Source organism: Drosophila nasuta, chromosome 3 (genome assembly GCF_023558535.2).
Source record: "Drosophila nasuta strain 15112-1781.00 chromosome 3, ASM2355853v1, whole genome shotgun sequence".
Lineage (NCBI taxonomy): Eukaryota > Metazoa > Arthropoda > Insecta > Diptera > Drosophilidae > Drosophila > Drosophila nasuta.
This window is the reverse complement of record NC_083457.1, coordinates 26,929,623-26,941,706: the sequence shown is the minus strand read 5'-3', so window position 1 is coordinate 26,941,706 and position 12,084 is coordinate 26,929,623. Positions and strand designations below refer to the sequence as shown.

The 12,084-nt window shown below is 39.6% G+C and overlaps 1 protein-coding gene across 1 annotated transcript in view; it reads right to left on the bottom strand.

Moving 5' to 3' along the window:
* Window positions 1–12,084, bottom strand: part of LOC132793762 (uncharacterized protein DDB_G0284459) — a 50,978-nt gene that overhangs the window by 25,311 nt on the left and 13,583 nt on the right.

Below are 12,084 nucleotides of genomic sequence, written 5' to 3'. Positions count from 1 at the left end.
TACCCTTACTTGGACATTGTATTTGATATTTATCGGATGTGGATATGGGAATTAGCTGCAATTGTAGTTTAAAGTTTACATTTTAAGCATTGCATACAATTTGTTGGCTTAAATTGTTTTTGACAGTGCATAACTATTTATTTCTTGTACGTGAGCTTGAATTGATTCAGCAGTTCAGATTAGAATTAAATAATTGTGTGCGCAGGGGGAAATTGACAATAAATTGTTTGCAAGCTACAAAAATAATGACAGATTCCGATACCATAGTATATACTACTAGCTCAATATTATACTTTGGTAGATAGTACTAACACAATATTATACCATTGTATATACTACTAACTCAATATTATACCGTAGTATGTACTACTAGCTGAATATTATACCATAGCATATACTACTAGCTGAATATTATACTATAGTATTTACTCCTATCTGAGTATTATACCATAGTATATACTACTAGCTCAATATAATGCCATAGTATATACTATTAACTCAATATTATAAAATACATAATAAATGCCAGAATTTATTGTTTAAAGGGTTACTAGATTCCTTTATAATTATGTTCTAAAACCTCAATATTATAAAATTCTTGACAAATGCCCAGAGTTTATTGATCCAATAGTTGTGTATAAGTCAGACAATGTTTAAGGATAACTACTTCATACCGCTTTGAAAATTAACTTCGATTTAAGTATCATAAGCTGAGATTTTCTGTACTATATTCTTATTTTTTGCAAATTTAAAAAAAATCAGTATATTTTTAGAAATATGCTAAATATATTTGATTTACTTGTGTTATTTAATAAAATATAATTGTACACATATCGAAACAATACGTAATTCACTTATATCTCTTTAATGAAATTATGTAGTAAATGCATTTTATAACTGTCATTTATATTAATTGTACATTTAAAAGACTTAAACTTTTTAATATACACGATTTATACTCGCACTTCGCAGTGACCTGTTAACTTTTATTTATTTATATTAAATGATCTATATATTTATACATATTTGCAATTTAATTTTGAGTACAATTTAAAATGCTTATCCCGTTTTCTTTTATTTGTGGACTGTCAATTGTTGACGTTAAATAAATATAACATGCTCGCACACAAACATTAGCATGTCACGAGCATAAATGCTGTGTTGTCGAAGGTGCCACATGGGGCACAAGCACTCACACACACTGACAAGTATGTGTGTCCCTGATAAGGCGGACAACGTGGATGTTGCACATTCGTCAAGCGAACACAAACATTTCCACAGCGGAAGGAGAGAGAACAAGGAGGTGGAACAGGCGGAGTTGTTCATCCGTCTGTCTGTCCGGCTGTCCGTCCGTTTGGTCATTCGGTTAATCCGGCACTCTGTGCCGCATTCGTTTACTGATTATGCGTTTTATGTGACGACCATAAATTTCCGCTGTCGTTGTCCGCCCCCCATTCACATCTTCCTTCTCCTTCTGTTGTTGCTGTTGCTGCTGGACACTCGTCCAGCGCTTATCAATGGGCATTGCAGTTGGCATATAAAAATAAATATTGCACGAAACGAAGCAAAAATAAGAAGTCGCAGGCAGCCAACACTTTGGCTTGCATTTAATGGCAATTTCTTTTTGCCTTTATATTTTTAATGCTAGCTACAAATAAGCCACAACAGAAGTCCCCAACATGGAGCCGACCCCATTAAGCTTCATCCCAAATTTCTGAGACCCTTAAGAGCGATTTATGGAAAGTAATTATGTTGTGCTCAACTTTTTGGCGCTTCTTCCACAATAATTGAGGGTTGCCCACTGTGGAAGCAGATAAGCTGAGCCTTCGAATCATTCGTTCACTTTAGTATAATTACAGCCTCTTCTTTTGCAAAAAGATGTGAAGATAAATAAAAATACTAAGAGGCTTTTAAATGTGTCATTCAACGGTTCGTTACTTTAACCAAAAAAAATGTTGAACAATTGTCGACCGAAAATTCTTGGCTAATTAACATTTGCAACATTTACATCTTGATTGCAGTTGAATTTTAATTAAAAGCTGACTCTTGACTGGTTTAAGTTAAGTACCATCAAACACACACACACATGTATAATTACTGGCTATTATAGAGCGTTTACACCTACTGCGCCAATATAAAATGCGAGTTTTGCATAAAACGCGTTGAATTAATTCGACTGACACGAAAAACCCAAAAAAAGCAACAAAAAACAAAAAAAAAAAACGCCCAAGTACGAATCAATTGCTGTGTAGAGTGTGTGTGTGTGTAGAGTTTGTGTGCGTATGTGTAGAGTTAGTGTCTCCGTGTGCAGTTAAGTTTTAAACCGCTGACAATGAGGTCGACAGTGCAAATAATTTACAGTTCTGCAATAATTTTTGACTGCAATTCGAAAGCTGCCTTCGTCTCCACCTCCGCCTCCGCCACCGCCTCCATCTTCATCTCTGTTGTCGCCCTCGCTCCATTCCCCCGCTCCGCCCTCGTTGCATGTCGTCGTGTCAAGCGTATTGAAAATCGAAGCTGCAACGCCCAACTGTCCAACTGTCAGGCTGCTCTGTGTTTGCTCAGATCTCCGCTCTGTGGTTCTGTCGTCTAGCTGCTGTCTCTCTAGTGGCTGCTGCTTGTGGGTGCCCAAGCTTTATTTGGGGCGTGGGCGCCGCCCAAATGGCCACTGACCACACGCAAATGCAGTTGAAGTTGGAGTTGGAGTCCGACTTCAACATGGCACATGCGAGATTTAAAGCCAGCATCCTCAGGCCACAAACGTTTTCCAAGAAAAGACAGCTAATGGAAAGAGGGGGAAGGGAAGGGGGGGAGATAGTCACGCGGCGAGTGGAGCTACTGTCTGCGAGAGCAATTTTGATTTGTAAATTGCATAATTTATGCGACTAAAGATCGATTAATGGTGGCAGCGTATTGGCCTTTTATGGTAATTGATTAAGAGCTGCACACAGAGAGAGAGAGAGAGAGAGAGAGAGAGAGAGAGAGTTGGGGATTGGCAAAAAGAGAGGGACAACGAGAGGGAGTCTGATTGTATTTAGTATAAAGTGCTTGCAAATCGGAGGCAATTGTTAATTTATTCATGAGCGAACTGAAGCGGGCTAAGCTTCCGTTATTCACTCGTATTCGTATTCGTATTTGTTATTCGCATTCGTGCTCGTATTCATATTCGTTTATTCGCAGCCGTTCTCGTAAATCGCCGTGTTGCACGCTTCGTTGCACATTCTAAAGGGCCGTTCGCTCAGTTGTAACCCATTTTTGCAGCGAAATGAAACAAAATCCGAATACACTTAGATGCACATGTACTATACATACTCATGTGACGGGTACTCATCCATGCAGCAGCAGCAGCAGCAGCATAACCCAAATAGGCGTGTCCACCAAGTCTGTTTACAATGCAAATGGGGTCTTCACTCTTTTCTTTTCTTTCCAAGTGCAAAGCGTGCAAAAGTGTGAAGCAAAGTCAAACAAGCGCACCAAGTGGCAAAACACATCGTGTCAACCAGCCTCCCCTCCCAAAAATACAAAAAAAAAGGATCCAACACTCGCTCTTTCTCTACACATATTTAGCAGCTGCTTAGAAGACGCATCATTCCTCTTTCCACTGACTGTGGGTGTGATTAATGTAATGTGTAATTTGAGTTGTTGTTTTTGAGATGTTTGTGCTGCATGGTGCATGCATCTCATTTCAACACTCCTTTGCACGATGACAATGTGCTGACTGTTGACAATCTTGTCGAAGACTCTACTCATATTAAGAGTATACATGTATGTATATCGATGACCCAAATCTCCCTCTCTGTTGTCTTTTTTTTGGGCATCTTCCGCTTGTGAGTATAACTGATTTTAAGCCCACACTTGAAATTTGCATAATTTGACGACATGATACGAAAGCAAGCACATTGAAAATATCTGTGTAAGATTTATTATGGGCACGCTCACTCTTATGTGCTCTCGCCCCATACTCGAATACGGGTAAAACTGATCCGATAACCATCATATAATTGTGCTGCGGTTTGTGGCGATTGACTCTGCAAAACAGGAAACCATCTATATACTCTCTTTGCAGCCACGACATAATTGAGTGCGACGTCGGCGTCGGCGTCTGATCGCATCAACGTAATGAGATCCACAATTGTAATTGTAATAACAAAAAAGGAAAAGTAAAGCAACCACAAGCAAGAAAAAAAAATGCATGAAGTTGGCTGCATTGCGCTTTGATTACTGTTATCGATATCGCTATGTTGATTGGGTGGCAGCCCCGACCAGTGAATTGCAAGCGAACATGTAATCGTTATCGATGTCGATATGCCATAAGCCATTGTGAATGACATTTGAAGTTTATTGGGTGGCAAAACAAACAGAGTCTGGCAGCCCGACCCAGTCAATTGACACTCAAATGGGGCGCCAAAGCGAAATGGAACGATTGCCGCGCACATTTGTAAATATTTATGCAAATATCAACAATGAACAACAAGGGAAACCGACAGACCGACGACCGACACATGTATGGTAAATACCACCACAAAATATGGGGAATGCCTATGCAAATGCAGCGAATTAAACCGCAGAAATAGAAAAATAAAACAAGCAACATACTACTATTTTAGCCGGCACAACAACATTGTCGACGTCAGCACATGTCACGATTGGTGTTTGGTGTTTTCTGTTCGTTGTTCGTTGTTCACTGCTGCGATTCCGGGAATCGTGGCAAGCTCACGAAGCAATCACAAAACGGAAGTCAAGTGGACACTTTGTGTTTACCTGGTCAAACACTTCAAAAGTCAACTGATTGACGTATACGCCTGCAAACGAAGCCAAGCCTAAGCAAAAAGTGTAGAGTGTAGAGCGGAGAGTGGAGATTGGAGAGTGTGTACACATTTGCATCTTGAGCTTGTGCGCGTCTCCACACATAAAGGAAGCCGTCAAGGTGCAGCCATCAGTTTAGAAAGTTATTTGCATGCAGCAAGTCCGCCACATTCAATGCACATTTCAAATAGATAGCGACAGTTGGCAACACTGCTGAGTATTAGCTATCAGTTATCGTTTGCTTGGGCCTCAAGGACAATGGCATGCTAATTATTTGGAGAGCGCGAGCAGGGTCGCAATTTAACCTGAAATGTTTGTGGCTGGCAAACTTGGCCAGCACCCTAATGACCTATAAACACAAGCTCAATATGCCATTTCCGTCCGTTACCGCGATAGATAACGCACTCTCCCCATTGTTGTCGCTTCTCCCCACCTGCAACACCCAGTCATAAACATATACATACGTCTATGTGTGTGTCTATCAGTGTGTACCTTTTATTTATCAGCAAACAAACGCAACAACAATAGTTGGGGCTGGCGCTCAGCGGCTGTAAAACGCGTCGACGCCCCAAAAAGTTGAGGAGGGTAAGTGGGAGAGAGTCGGAGGGAAATTGGGCGTGTTTTTGTTGCCTCTGGTCACACTCCCAGCGCCTAAAACTAAACCTAAAACCTATTCACAAAACAAGTTTGCGTTTAAAGCAAACGTTAAGGGCAAACTTTTAATTAGAAAACAAGTACAAACTGCTGGTAAAAAAAATAACAGCAAATGGGGAAAATTCTATTCCATACATACTATATAACTATTTATATATGATATATACTGTGCACAATGCTATATATACGAACATGTGTATATTACTTAGGAAGGAAAAAAACGCACTTTGCATGTTCAGCTGCAATAAACATAACAAAAGTGAGCAACTATTTGGGTAGGTTAGGGTCATTCCACGCATTAAAGGTTGGAAATTTATGATTGAAGCTTGCGGCTAGATGGATGTCTGCAAGAGACCCGCCTTCAGCTGCTCAACTCTCTGGCTTTGTGAAGCGAATAATAATAAATCGCTTGGCTGACATTCCCCTTCCCCATTCCTCATTCCCCACTCCATACATACATGCATATTCATATGTCAGCTGCTCATTAAAAAAGTATTCATCATTATGGTGACTGCGAGACGCGTCTCTTGCTGCAATTGTCACACCCAAATTGAATGTGTATCGGTGTCCGTTGTATCTGCATCTCTCGAATGGCTGAAGCCAAAGCTGAATCTGATGGTGATGCTGACGTTGATGCTGAAGTATTGCTTCGTCTCCGTGTGCAGTGTGTTTGCTGTCAAAATGCTGCAAAGACAGCCGACTATTTGACGCTTTCATTGTCCTCAATTGGCATACACTACTTTTGGGGCATTTCGATTACAGTTATCGATAACTCCATTTCGCTAATTACCAATGGTAATGGTAATTTACCATTCACATTTTAAATGTGATAACCGATCACAGTTATCGATAACTGCTTGGCGCTAATTGGCAACGACATTAACCAACACTTAGGAAAGTAAAACAGTTGTTCATTAATTTGGAGCAAATTAAATTGTGTTGAAGTTGTTTAACTTCACTATGCAATTGCAGTAAGTGCATTTGCTATTCGTTGCGTTGTTGTCTGTGCCTGATTTGTTGTCGCTTCGTTTTCTTTTTGAGAAATTGTTCAATAATTTTCTTTTGATTTGGCCTGTCTCTGTGTCGCCCCTGTCGCCTGCCTTCGCCTTCGCCCTCGCCTCTGTTCCCTTTTTGTGTCGTTATGCGATATGTGCGCCACTTTGGCTTATGATGGAATTGACACTTCAGTTGCTCTGACAGCAGCTACAGCTACGGATACATTCACAACTAAATATACAAATACAAATACACATTTGGCTAGATGTGCGATAGTGCACAGACTGAGACGGAGACGGAGTTGGGAGATGGAGACGGAGACGGCGACGCACTTGAAATGCATAAAATGGCATTTCTTTTGTGTGTGCAATGAATGCCACATGGAGTAAGGGCAGAGTTGCGAGGAGGGGAGTGCAGAGCGTAGAATGGTGGGTGGTTTGAATGTGGGTGCGTTGGCTAAGTGAAGTTGAAAATGCGTTGTTAGCTCTAATGGCGCATTTATGACAGCCAGACGCTGAAGAGACTCGTCTCCTAACTAACAAAAGCAGAAGCAAATGCAAAAGCAAAAGCAAAGCCAAAGGCACAGGCATTGTGCGATGATATATAGAGAGTGTGCTCTATCTGCATACATATCTATCGATCAAGTGGCAAGGCACACGCCTCCAAAAAAAAAAAGAAGAAAATAAGGGAATCGAGGCAAACAAACGATGTTCTTGTCAAACCTAAAAGAGACTCAACTGCGAATATGACACAATAATGGGCCAAGCTTATCGTATGTCTTATGCTTCGTTGACAGTCGACAAAATGTCACAGCAATTAGGCAAAACAAGCGAACAAATTTGATATGTCGAATCGCAAGTTGATCAAGAACTCAACCGCGGCGCATATCCGCCCAAAAAAAATGCGCAGCCCCAGTTCATTTCAGTTCAGTTTAGAGTTGCCTAGGGCATACATAAGTATATTGTAATCTAAGCTGGAAATTAGCGCGAGGCTATCAACATACTGCAGATACAAGCAACAAGAGTCAGATACATGCCTATTACACACGCCTAAGTAGTACACACAGAGTGTCGTGTAACTGTTGACTGCCACTGTGACTGCTACTGCTACTGAGACTGAGACTGAGACTCGCAGTTCCCACCGCCTCACGCTTTGTTGCATCACATTTCCTTTTAACCCAACACACACACATACACACACATATGAGTACAAATACAAGTGAGAAGTATGTAAGTGGCACATGCGCAGCGTCAGAAGTTGTCAGTTGTTACAAAAAGCAAAAAAAAACTGAAAGAAAGATACATTTGATAAGTCCACAACGAGCCAAGAACAATGAGACCAAGGCGAAATGAGCACAAAATGGAAAACGCCGCTGGGGCTCGACTAAAAAGCAAAAAGCAACAACACTGACAATCTCTTTGTTGTTGTTGTTGTTGTTGTTGTTGTTGTTGTTGTTGTTTTAGTTGCTGCTGTATCCGATTGTGGCAAGCTCATTGCAACAGGAAGCAGTTTCTAAAACTAAAAACTAAATCTAAATCCAAAACTTATCTCAGCCGCTCCCACATTACGAGGGTTGCTATTTAAGTTTCTGGCCTAGGTCACTTTTAGCCATATTAGGACCAATTGGCTATTTCCCAAAAAAAATTTGGACTTTTACCGATAAAAGCTCCATACAACTTTTTCATGTGCGACCACGTTTGATATCGATAAACGATTAATCAAAAACTTACCTCGGCAGAAAAATCGAATTAACTCGTGAACACTTTCGAGCAATAATTTTTCACAACTTTCGACTTGGATTATTACGACAAGAGTGCACCGATGAACTTAAATCTTTATAAGGCGATGAAGTGCCATCCTATAGCCCTGTGAAATACTGGTTTAATGGATTCTATCGTGGCCGATGCTCGCTAGAAGACGAAGGTTGTGAAGGTCGTCCAAAAACGGACGTTGGGCCAGAAAACATTGATGCCGTGCGTGAACTGATAATGCTAGATCGACATGTGACATATCGTGAGATAGAGGCATCCTTTGACATTTCTTCCACCAGAATACATTCGATATTGCATAAACACCTGGTCGTAAAAAAGGATTGTTCTCATTGGATCCCGCACAATTTAACGATTGCTCAAAAAAAGGCTTGTGTGGATTGGTTCAAAGAAATTTTGAAAAATACATTCCCTGTGCTTCAAAAGACATTTATAAGATGGTCACAGGTGACGAATCATGGATCTATGGTTATGAGCCCAAAACAAAACAGCAATCGACCGTGTGGGTCTTTGAAGACGAGCCAAATCCAACGAACCTTGTTCGTGGAGGAAGCACTATTCAGCAAATGGTCGCCTGTTTCTTCGGTAAAACTGGTCATGTGGCGACTGTTTCGCTTCAGCAATGTAGGACGGTCAATTCTGAGTGGTACACCATAATTTGTAAGCCTGAACTCCTTGTAGAAATTCGAAAAACGAACAAGAAAAGATGGATCATTCCGCACCATGACAACGCGAACTCCCACACACCAGCTCAAACCCGCGCCTTTTTTTGCGGTCAAAACGTGGAATTCATGGGTCATCCGCCGTACAGCCCTGACTTGACTTCTTTTTATACCCGCACATCATCGAAAAAAGGCGTGGTCATTGATTTTCGATGTCAGAAGATGCTGTTAAAGTGTTCAAAAACCATGTTTTGGAGGTGCCTCAATCAGAGTGGAAAAAGTGCTTCGACAATTGATTTGAGGGCATTCAAAAGTATATAAATCTTGCTGGAGAATACTGTGACAAACAATAAATCCATTTTTTTTATAAATATTCGCATTTTCATTATTAGGCCAGAAATATAAATAGCAACCCTCGTAATAGCTATTGGGTCAGGCAGTGTATATATATTTTGGAGTCGTTTACAACATTAGCTGCTGCTTCCCGTATCAATCATAATTAGACATGCAATAAATGCAACTTCTTGAGATACTTGGATGCGTGTAATTATATCTTACAGATGCACAGAGAGAAAACCGCTATAAGACAGAGTATGTTATTTGAATTGAATACTGAAAATAACAATTGCCTCTGAAAATAGTAGAGCTTAAATTTCATATTTTCTTTTAAAACATATGTAAAATATAAATAGTACATATTTTGTATAATAATTATTTTATTTTTATTTATTTAATATAATAATAAGAGTTTCAAGATCAAATTATTATTATTTGGTTTAGTATTTATTTAGTCTGTTTCTATTTTCATATTTGTTGTTAAGTTTTTCTTGCTTGAAAGGCAAATCTCTACTTTTATTTTTAAACAAACATAAAGAATAAATAAAGAAAGTATTTTTAAACATTTTATGGTGTACATTTTAATATGTTTTCATTTCCATTTTGCATTTTCTTGAAATATTTAATTGTGTAGATTTTTAGTTCAAACTACTTGCAAAAATAAATAGATATAAAAGATATACATATTTCTTTTAGTTATATTTTTGACTTCAACTCAAATTGCTTTAAAGTGATAATATTTTGTATTGACTAGAAATTATACTTTTTTTTTAGTTTTAAGTAATTTGCAAATGGAATTAGTTAAATAATCTTTTGTCTCGATTGTTTATATAATTACATATATTTTTTCTATTTTAATGACTTCTATTATTTTGATCTTGAATCTATACTTTAATTTTGAAAACAAACAATTTTTAAACTGAATATTAATAGAATGTATTTTTCCCAGTGTACACTCTCTCATCAGCATCAATTGCCATACGAGTTGAGCGAAAGTTTTTCCAGTCGTTTGCGTTGTTTGCTTTCCCGCGTCATCTTAAATGATCTGACTAAGCACTAGTCTTTATATGCGTGAGAATCCATCATATTTTGGCTCTGTTATTTCGGGAAGTTGTTGGAAGTTTATGGTTCTTGGGGTCTGCGATGGACTGTGGCTTGTGCTTGGGGTTTTTCTAAGTTGGGGTTTGGGTTCGGGTTTCGGGGAGTTTTAATGTTTGTGCCCACATAAAATGTTTAATGTTTAATAAAGTGTGTTATGTCTTTCGTGTAATTATTTTTAACTTTAGTCGCGCTTGATTGCCACATTTGCCGTGCCCCAAAAGCTGAAAACTCCAAAGAGATGGGAGGGAGGCAGCAACAGCAATAGCAACAGCAAAAGCAACCGCATCGGCAACAGCATCGCCAGCATCGCAGGCGTTTTCTAAGCGTTTAATTCCAACGAAATGTTGTGTGTGGGCCTTTAAGATGTTAAGCCACAGCATGCCGCAGCAGCATGTGCATCACGTCGAGTAATACAAGCGTTCAACATGCTGATGAGAATGCCACCTACTACTAGCAGCAAGTTAGGCCTTTTGAATTTTCAATTTGGGTTCGGTTTTTGGGTTTTTCGTTTGTCGTTTGTCGGCTGCTCGCTTTTCTATTTGCACAGGTGTTTTTTTTAGCACCTGGGCCCCAGAGTGTGTTGTGTTGTGTTGTGTTGTTGTGTTCACTTTGAGCGCCCCCTCGGGGACGTCCACAGTGGACGTTAAGTGCTAAAAGGCATTTGCCTGCACTTTTCTGTAATAATTAGCACATCATGACTTGTAAACAACTAACAACACACACTCTCTACTCTCCACTCCCTACCTTTTGGCCATTCATCTGGCTGAGTGGGTGTGAATTATGTAGGAGACTCGACGACAATATTGGAGCAAGAAAACCGAGACAGAATAGACTCAGAACCAACTCTCCAGCTCTCTCCTCCATAATGATCTACAATTAGAGGCCTATTCTCTAGTCGAACTTTCCACGAGTTTCCCACGAATAGCAGTAAGTGTAATTACCGGGTATTTGGCAGATGATGTTTTGATTGCAACTCCAAAAGTTAATGTTGCCTCTATTCGTTTTGGGCTTGAGGCTAAAACACGCGTCCGCGAGGCAGTTAAGAGTCAATTTGTGGTATAATTCAATTTTGTTTATGGATAAATGAAACCGGTTTTGTGGTCAGCAAATCGGCTAATAATAAAGATTTTAAACTAATTGGCTCATTTACCAATTTGAAGAAAAAACCAAAAACAGAAAACTGAGTAAAGTGAAAAAGTAATATTCATAAAAAACTAAGCAAAAATCATTATGAAGCAGATGAATGATGATTATGCTGATGGGGCTGTCGAAACGTGCAACATTTTAACAAATCAGCAAATTCATGAGCTCCAATGTCAAATGATGCGAAGCTCTGATGATGCTGACTGGCAATTAAATGGATAGACAAGACGAACCGAGACGAAGGCGAAAACGAAAACGTAGCTGAAGGTGTCCCCTTAGATACAAATGAGCTGATTCTTACAGTCTGCCACAACTTCAGAGCTCAAGCTGTGCTACAAAATTAATTAGACAAATAGAAATAGAAGCAAACACAGAATGTGTTCGTTCGTTCGTTGGTTCTTTTTTTTTTTGGGACATTGTCCGCGATTTGGGGCGTTTTGCAAATTGAAAAGCGCCCCGGCATGTTTGGCTCCCCACTGACCTTTATCGCGAGGGTCATTAACAGCGGAATTGGGCCATGAAAACGAAGGGACAACATTGATACAAGAACAGGAAGCTAACAGTTTGATAACGCACCTAGAATACACTCTCTCTCTTTCTGTCAGGCAAACGAAATT